Source organism: Equus quagga, chromosome 14, assembly GCF_021613505.1.
Source record: "Equus quagga isolate Etosha38 chromosome 14, UCLA_HA_Equagga_1.0, whole genome shotgun sequence".
NCBI lineage: Eukaryota > Metazoa > Chordata > Mammalia > Perissodactyla > Equidae > Equus > Equus quagga.
Window position 1 is genome coordinate 14,677,712 of NC_060280.1, and position 10,298 is coordinate 14,688,009.

Below are 10,298 nucleotides of genomic sequence, written 5' to 3' on the forward strand. Positions count from 1 at the left end.
GACAACACTTAGAGAAATGTCATTTTCTCCTTTCCAATCCCATTGCCACTACTTAAAGTGGAGTCCTTACTATTTCTTGCCTGACTTCTATCAAAATCTCTAAATTAGTCCTGGTATTTCACTCCTTTCTAATCCATTTTCAATTCCTGGTCACATATAATGGGAGCTGATCACTGAGTGGACTGAAACACTCCATTGTTCCCCACTGCACTGGATAAAGTCTAAATTCTTGACCATGCCATTAAGGCCCTCCACCATCTAACCCCTGCTTTCGTCCATCTGAAAGAAAGGGGGCCCAGTGGCAGTGTTCTCACCCTGGGGGCCAGCTCCAGAATCCAGCTCTGAGTCTGACCTAGAGTTCATTCTAGGGGTAGAAGAGTTCTTGATGAGTCATGTTGCCCCTGGGCACACGGCTTTTGAGGCCTCCATCCCCAAAGGCCCATTCATAGAACCTCAGCACCAACCTCCTGGTCTTCCCTGGTGTGGCCTTCTCAGGAAGGAGAGTACGGAATAGAGACACACAGTTTTGAAGGCAGGCAGGACTGGGCTTAGGGACAAACATACCTGGTTTTGATTCCCACTTCAGAAACTTCCTAGCTGCCTCAATTTAGACAATTTATTTAACTTCCCATAGGCTCTATTTCCTCATCTGACATACAGACATAAATATTTTTAAAAAATAAAACCCACATAGATTTGTTCATAAGATTAAATTACATAATGATCAAAATGGGTTTAACACACAGCACTAGACACATAGAAAGTATATGGAGGAGGAGAGGATTGCTTGGTTCCCTGTTCTGCTCCTGCCACTAACTTTGGCACCCAGATAAGCCTCTTTGCCTCTGAAATTCTTTGCCTGTACCCTAAGCCCCTACCCAGGGCTGCTGACCCCATGTGTTGCCTCCACAGCTCCTCTCATGGAAGCTGGAGCTGGCCTCACGCCATCTTCCTTAGGCAGGTCAATTCAACTTGGTTTCTTCACTTGAAAAATGAGAAAAACCAGAACTAACATTCATTGAGAGCTTATTTCATGCCAGGACCTTCACATTTACTATTTAATTTAACAGAAATACCCTGTAAATTTGGTATAATTATGTCTACTTTTTCAGATTAGAAAATTTAAATCAAGTGAGGTTATTACAAGTCCACATAGCTTAATACGGTGACTTTCAAACAATCTTGCTGACTCTTCTCTTTTGGATGATATCTAAAATGTCTCAAGTTTAAATAGTTGTAAAATATGTATTTTCTATCATATTATAAATATTGACATTTTGAGCTGTGACATTGATCCTTTAAATATATCCATTTGAATCTAAATATCATAGCAATATATGATATCATCCCTTTAAAAGAAAAGAGGCTCTTCTTTAACTGTCAGAAATTTTACACTGTTCCTCTTCCCTTGAATTTTATCATAATGCATTACATTTTATGCCCAATAGTCTTTTGTCACAGCATATTTTTCTCTGAAAAAAGAGATGAATATATTTTTTATTTCCTTTATCTATCATACTCTACATAGAAAATTTTCTTCTGACATGAATTATCATTATAAATATCATTAATAGGAGAATTGACTAAATATTATAAATTTGTTACATATTTTAAAAATAATTATATATAAAAAGTAAATTTTTACTGGAAATGCATCTCTTAACAAGATGGATAGGATATTTTTTAGTCAATTTCAGTATCCATGGACGATTCTTACTTATTACTAAAATGAAACAATGCTCAACAGCAATTCTATTCCTATTTTTGTAGTTATTATTTTAATAAATGTATGACCTAAGACACCTCATTCACATAAAAAATGAGAATGGGAATGAAAGAAATTTTGCCATAGCAATATCACTGTTGGGGCAGGAAGAACTATCCTTTTACCATCTAGGTTCTTGTGGCAGGTCTAAGAATTAAGTTCTTATGAGACAGAAAAACAGGAGAAAATCAAACAAAGTTTAGTAACATATATGCATGGGAGAACCCCAGGAAATCTGAGTAACTCACCAAAAAGGCTGAAGCTACCACCTTAAATACCATCTTTGGTTAAAGACAAAAGAGGATGTTGTGGGTAGTGTCTTGGAACTTCAAAGGAGAAGAAGGCAATTTACATGAAGATGGAAAAGCAAATGTTTGATAAATAAATTTTTCCTGGGCCATCTAACTTTGATAAAAATGAACCTTGCCAGGTGCCTTTCTGTCTACCACACCTAGAGATATCTATGGTGATAGCTCCTTCCTGGGACAGGACTTCTATCTGAAATTCTTTTAGGCAATTAGGAGAAAGTTCAAAGTTTCCTTCTGAGTCTTTTTTCCTTAAAAGTACTTGAGCCAAAGAGACACATTTTGGGATGGTAAATTCTAGTCCCCCATAGCTTCACCTTTGAAACTTCACGAAATTTCATGGTCCAGAAGCTGATTTGGTAGATTGTTCCATCTCGCTGAACACACCTCTTAGTCCTGATGATAAATCAATCCAGTTAAATTCATTTCAGGGGGTGCTGATGCAGGTAGGCTCCCAAAGTTAGGCCTATTATTGTGGAAGCAACCAACCAGGTATTTAATAAAAAGCATTTTTATGGAAACATAAAGAAAAGGCAGGTTAATGCTTGGAGCAAATTATAAACCAGTTTCTGAGCCCAGAGGACAACCAATCAAGATTTTTAGATGTCAGGGTTAAAGCATCCTTTTCAATTTGAAATATATCTGATGATGTCATTGGGTGTAGAGGTATCTTTTTGAGTGCCTTACACAGTAACTGGTATGAAGATTGTCTAAATATGGGCTATTGTGATGATCTCTCTTAAGTTTTTATCAAGTTGTCCAGCTTCAGTTTGCAGGACTTCAGGAAAAAAGCTGGTTTCAGTTCTCAATGATTCCAAATGAAAAGGAGGGGGAAAATTGAAAATGTTAGTTTGAAGATTGTAACCAGATATTTGAGGAAACTAGAAGAATTCAGGATCCAATCCAGTTAACTGGTAGGAAACAAAAACTCAAAGACAATTACTAGAACTAGAATCAATATTCACAAATGCGTATTATAGTTTCTACTGAAACATAATTTTTCTCTCTAAAATCACCCTCATTTTTACTGAAGATAGCCAAATTAAGACTAACTGGTTTGCAAAATAAGTGTGGTTTCAATAAACCTGGCCCAATTATTTACATAAGTACAGCAAGAATATAAATTGATCATATAGGCTTTTTAAAATCTTCTTTGCTGGGACTTTTCATAAGGAATCTCAGATTGAACTTTAAGGGCCTCTCAAGGCCAGGATAGCCAAGCCAAAGACTTGTCATCAGACTCTGCTGGTAATACTTTAGATTTGGTTGAATCCCTCTCTTATTGAGGTCCCCAAAATATCCTGAAGTTTTTTTGCACCTACCAAGGAAGAAACCTTCTTTACTCACCTGGTAAGGCTTCTGGGAACACTGTAAGCAAGATAACAGGCCAATGTTTCCAGTGACAAGTGGCTTTATTCCATAAATTCCATCTTTCTTCCTTAAAGCTGTTTGGTTATATCTGAATCTATGTATGTCTCACATAGAATATTCCAATTAAAGCCTTGGTAATATGACTAACATTTCCAATTGTGTCCTGTTATAAGGAGAACAGATTCTTATTGAACTTATGCAAATAATTCTATTATTATGAAAATAAGAATACTCACTCATCAAGAGTTTCCAAATTCTGGAGGATCAGGTAGGGAGAAAAAGATAAATGTTTCTATTCTGCTTACAAAAGTATAACTTACCAAATTGTTATAAGTCATAGTTAGCTTAAGAGAAAAGGTTTCCTTAAATCTGAAAAAAACAAAACATTAAAAAATCAGTAATATCTCAAATGAAAAGTCATAAAAACTATAATCATACTCATCAGTTCATTCAGTCCCATGTAATCAACTCTTGATCTTAATCTTCTGTTGGCAGTTTCATGAAGTCATCAGTTTCTCCATTAGAGTTTTTTAAATTTCTTACACAGTTCAGTTTTATGATCTAAAAGTTTACCAGAAACCTGCATTCTAGAGTATGTGCCAGAGTCCTTTCCATGAATCTCTCTGAAGATGAAACATTTGCCAAAGAATCAGAGTAAAACAATAGCTATCTGTAGATGACAAAAGACTTCAAATACAATATAGGTCACTGTGAACAACTCTTAGTTATTCACTTAACCAAACTGACAACAGAAGATACTAAAGGCAAACATAAATAGTTAAACAGTTTTCTTTAAAAACCGTAGTTCTCTTCAGAGAGAGACCTCAGCAGTTTTGGAACATAGGAAATTATTTTGACAAAACATAGATTTTTTGTCTTTTATGTAGATTTACTCAAAAGTAAAGAAAAACCTTTTATAATTTCTTTATCGAGAGCAGACTAAAAGTTCAAGAAAATTATCCATTTAAGAGAGAGAAAGAATAAATTTTAATTTTGCACCAGCTTACTTTTGATATTAAAACTCACTTAGTTTATTAAATTCATTTCAACTTTAGCCAACTTGGGCACACACAAAACTCTTCTGAGTTCCTCTTTTACAAACCTTCTGTACCTCTTGGTTTTTGGGGGGTTTTTTGGGTTTTTTACTGAAAACATACATCTTAACTTCTCTTGAATACAAAGGTGTTTCCCTTATTAATTTTTAGTAGCTGTAATCACATATTAGTTAGAATTTTTAATCCTTAGTAACATTAGTTTTTAGTAAAAACTAAGAAGCAATTATGAACTGTCTTTTACATTCACATTCTTTGGCTTGGCAAGTTTATAGATACTTTTTTATACTTTTTTGAAACATGCTACTTTATAGTACAATCTTTTAAGAAAATACAACATGTTTACTAATGGACCCAAGCATCTTTTAGTTTCTCTGTAATAAGAAGCCAAAGCATATAAACCTATATTTAATAATTAAGGTCTAATATTTTATCATATTTGTAAATGACCTAGATACTCAATAAATTTCTATCATTTAACTTAATTTAACAAAGCTCTAAGGTTTAAAGTCACCAAAAGTTTTTGAAGTTGTTTTAAGTACATATACCATAACACATAATTACTGTTAAGTTTATGTATAAAGTTTTATCACCCTTATATCTAAATCATTTGCTCCAAACAATTATGTTTAGATTACTCACGAAAACTTTATGAGATATTAGACAAAAATTGCCACCATTTTAAGTTATCATTTTTGCTAACAAATTTGTAACTGAGATAACATGAGCTTATTTTACTACTAAATCCAGGCTGCAGTTACCAATGGTGATAATTCTAAGGACGTGTTTATTTCAATCAAACCAACAAACTTAAAATAGGTTTTATTTACCATTGACTATTTTATATGTTAACTTGAAAAACATTTGGATTGGTTTCTATTACATTTAGAACCAATTTATATACGTGCTTACTTTAAACCAATTAAATAGAGCTCTTAATTTTTGGTTCTACCATCTACAGGTACAAAAATATCACACATTTACAACATATACATATAGACATACGTGAACACACAGACAGAAACAGACGGAGACCTTCAGGCTTCTGTTAAATTTTTGCTATGAATCAGGTACAATACAAAACTCACTAGTTTATAAAATAGTTAGAGCCAAATTTTGTTTTAGCAATTGGAAAGGTTGAGGTTACCTGCTTGAATAGCTAAGGGCTTTTTTTTTTTCTCTCTGATGAGAAACATTTGCATTTCAAAGAATGTCTCTCAGGTCCTAGAAAAGATAGGAGTAGAAAATTTACGTCACAATGGCACAGAGAAAACATTCAAGTTTTCTTCAAGATGCAGTTTCTGGGGTATATTCATCTTATCAGTTTCTAATGTCCCGATATCTACAGGAATTTTGAGAGGAATAGGGGAGGTTTTTGGATTGTCAGAAGGAAATGTGAACTTTGAACCACCTTCTAGAGCCACATCTTTGACCCAGCAGAGATTTATAAGACAAAGATGGTTGTTTTCAGTTCCCCCAAAGAACTGGATTACAAATTTGAATGATAAAAGAGGTTGATCTACATTTCAGCTGCATTTTTCCAATTGCTTCTTTATATCAGAGAGATTTTTAACTTAAGAGATAAACCAAAAGATTTTTATGTTCTAAAACTTCAGGACAATGTATCATACCTTTAAAAAGTCTACATAAAGCATTTAACAAAGGCCCCCTTTCCAAGTGCACAATTTAACCCTAGACCAATTTACCCTTGCAGGGGGGTTACAATCTTTTTTATTAACTCCTCCTCAAATATCAGCCTCTATTTTTTATCTCACATTGTATGGGCTCAGGCAACTCTATTGACCTCTTTTAATATATTTAACATTGTCTGAAGGGTGGATTATATGCCTGCATCAGGGAGTTTCAGAAATTTCTCTTCTCTATCTCCTGGTTATTTTACTCATTTCTGTGCAAAAGGCTTTGAGGTCCCAGAGAGAGGTTCAGTGAAGGGACCTTGGTCCTTTTGTTGCTCTTTAACTGGATTAACTGGCCTAACTGTTGCCCCAAGTGATTGTTTCTCATTGTGATTTCTGTCTTCTGGCTTTTTAAATTTTTCCAAATCAAGGTAAATAGAGAAGACTAGTTTGGGGCCCTTTAATGTTGGAGGGGCCAGTAGGGAGGTCCCTTTGGCCCACTCAACCCTAGGCAGTGCTGTATTAATGTCCATTTTATTTATCCCATCTTTTAATAACCATCTTAAGATTCCCATCCTGCTGGGGTGAATCTTGTGACTCTTCCCTTTCTGATTCCTCTTTGTTTCCTCTTATAATATTTGCTTTATTTACCTTATTTCCTAAAAGCCTCTATTTTTTTCCCAGAAATAGAATTTTTTTAAGTAATTTTATTGGGATTATAATGGTTTATAACATTGTGTAATTTCGAGTGTACCTTAATGTTTATCAATTCCTGAATACACTTCATCGTGGTCACCCCCAGTAGTCTAATTTTTATCCATCACCATACATATATGCCCCTTTGTCCCTTTCATCCACCCCCAACCCCCTTCCCCTCTGGTAACTACTAATCTGTTCTCTTTATCCACGTATTTGTTATCTTCCACATATGAGTGAAATCATGCAGTATTTGTCTTTCTCTGTCTGGTAAAAGCCCTCTTTTAAAAACTCTTGTTTAGAAGAGTCTCTTGACTTTTCCCTTGGCTTCTTTCCATTTTTTTTTTTGTTGTTAATTAACTTAATGCTTTCATTAGCATCTGTAAGACCATGAGGAAGCTGAGACTCCAAATTTGATTAAGTTCTTAATGTTAGTCATTATTTCTTTGTATTTCCTTTTTAATTTGGCCTTTCCATAGATACCAATAAAACAGCTGTTTATGATGAGACCTCTCTAAAAATTTTTCCAATTTAGAAGTTTTTCTAATTTAAATGATCCATGATCTCGACATTAATGAGCAGGATCGCAATAGTGACTCAAACCAATAAGCCTTTTATGATCTAACTGTGGATGTAAGAGGTGTCCCCCAAAAAGAGTGCAAAGGAAGCAGCCCTCACAAGATCCAGAAAGTTCGCTCCCAAAAGTAGTATAAGAAAGCCAAGGCTTTTGTTGCACAGGCAGAATGAGCAACAAAGGTTGAGATGACAAAGGCCCCTTATCGACTGGGTCTCCTTATGACAAACTCCCCTGAGAGTTGATACAGCCAGACAAAGAGCGCACATCTTGGAACACCAGTCTATTCAACTGGCCACCAAGATGCATGCCAATATGTGCATCCTCTGGATGGTGAAGACCAAAGAGGTCACAAAGCCATGTTCTCAAGACATAGAATGAGACAAAAGAAAAAAACCTCATCTTATATGCACATTAGCAACTTTAGCTAAGCTTTAGGTCTCTTGGAGCCAAACTAATACCTAAGCGGGAGGTGCTATGAGACTGGGGATTGTGTATGGTTTTACAAAGTACCTCACTGCACAGAAATTTTCTTGTGGTTGGCAGGGGATCTGTATCATTTACTCCGTTCTGTGACCAACTTGTCTTATCATGGGAGTCTTCTTGAGGTGGTGTGTGCCCTAATGGGTCTTAAATGCTCTACCTTTGCCCACTAATTCTGTGGCCTTTTGGCTTCCAAGATGCCCCTTAGCAACAGCTTTTACTCCATGTGCATATTAACCCACAGCCAGTTTACTGAGGGACCAGCCCAGACAACAGGTTTATAGAGATGCCTGCATCTTGCCCTATGATTATTTCCTTTTTATGACAAATGAGGCAAAAGACAAGGAAAAATAGTGACCATCTCTGGGAAGGGAAGGGTCAATAAACCCAAGAGAACTCAAACCAAATTTCTCAGTTGCTGAGTCCAAGAAGCTAGCTTCACAAATATTTTCTCCTGCTAATCTAAATTTAGAAAGGGAAAAAACTCACCAGTGTCACTTCCACTGAACCCTGCAGGCAGAGACCTGAGAGACTGACATGGTAAGAGCGCTTACCTCCTGCCGGCTCTTGTCAGAGGTCCAGGATCTCTTAGCTGCAGTAGTCCCAGAGTGAGCAGTGTCCATCCAGTGAAGTTTTCTCCTGTCCTCATCATCAAACCGTAGGGGGAGAAGAACCATTACTTTACCCTCCAGGTTCTTCTGGCTGGTCTAAGAATTAAATTGACATGAGAAAGAATAATGGGAGAAAATCAAACAAAGATTAATAACAAGTATACATGGGAGAAAACCAGGAAATCTGGGTAACCTGCCAAAATAGCTGAAGCCACCACCTTAAACATCACCTTAGTTAAAGACAAAGGAGGATTCGAGGGTAGTGGTTTGGAACTTCAAAGAGGAGCAAGGCAATTTACATGGAGATGGAAAAGCAAATGCTTGATAAGCAAATGTTTCCTGGGCCATCTAACTTTGATAAAAATGAGCCTTGCCAGGTGCCTTTCTGTCTACCACATCTAGAGTTATCTATGGTAATAGCTCCTTCCTGGAACAGGCCTTGTATCTTAAATTCTTTCAGGCAGTTAGGGAAAGCTCAAAGTTTCTTTGAGTCTTTTGTCCTTAAAAATAATCAAGCCAAAGAAACACATTTCAAGGTGGCCAATTCTGATCACCCCACATCACAATTGTTTGAACTACTTCTGAGTTAAATGCTGGAAAGAATCTACTGATCTAGCTTCAAAAATAGTTTTTAATGATCTGTAAGATAGCATCTTGATTAGGTCCTTTTTCGGTTTTGTTGAAAACAAATAATTATAAACTATTTGATTTGCCAAAGATTTTTTAACACAATCTTTAGAGATTTACTTTCTCAATACAAGCACCAAAAATTCCAAATAACCCTTTTGACATCCCAGAAGTTGTTACACTCTAATTGGAATGAATCATAGTAAATAAAAGATATTCTTTGCTTCCAAAATGATTTTACTTTTCCTCAGATGTGCTAGGCCCTTTATAGTGAGTCTATTTGGGTAGATGCTATTTTGAAAACACTTTATTCATGTTGGAGTCAACTAATCACTTTTCTGCCTGATTGAATCTTGCATTTATTTTTCAAATTGTTTCAGCTGTCTCTAGGTATATCTCTAAAGATATTTTAATGTCTTTTCCTCAAGCATGTAAATTCCTCTCATGCTTAGCTGGTCACAACTCTTAAATTGTGCTAATGACAGTGAGCACAAAATAAAAAGTAATTATATAGCTACATATAGATGGGTGTGTCCGTGTGTGTGTGTAAAAAAGATGAAGTCGGCTATTGGCAGAATTTGCCTATTTGGAGCAGATTTGGAGGATGGAGAAAAATAAGTACATATCTGCTTTCAGAGAAGACCACAAAAGAGCCTTAGATTTTTGTTTTATCCATCGATCCTTGTCCTTTGAGTATCTTTTTTGTGATAGTCTGAGAACACTCTTTAGTGAAGTGGTATTGAGGTGGCTGTTAGCAATTGGTAAGAGCTTTCATAAAAAGGGTCAAACAAAGTAGCCATGAAAATTGATGTCCTTCCAATGACCTTTAGACATTTAACTGTGCCCCAAGCAAGCTATATCATCTGTATGATTTATAAAGCTTTTCTTTATACTTTTTCTTTAAGATTATTTAAGTTTCACAGTAATTACTTTTTATTCACCAGGTAACAAGCTGGTTACAAGGTTGAAACTCCTAATGCTTTAATAAAAAATAAAACAAAGAAACAAACAAAAAACCTTGCTGGCACTAATAAACCTTTTGGAGGGCAGGGAGAAATTGCTTTAAAGCTGTAAGGAGCTTTCTTTTTCAAATTGTGGTCAAAATCACACATTCTAATAAACGCTGTAAGGGGAAAGGCCAAAGATATGGGAGAAAGAGTAACAGGGGAGTGCTAATTTG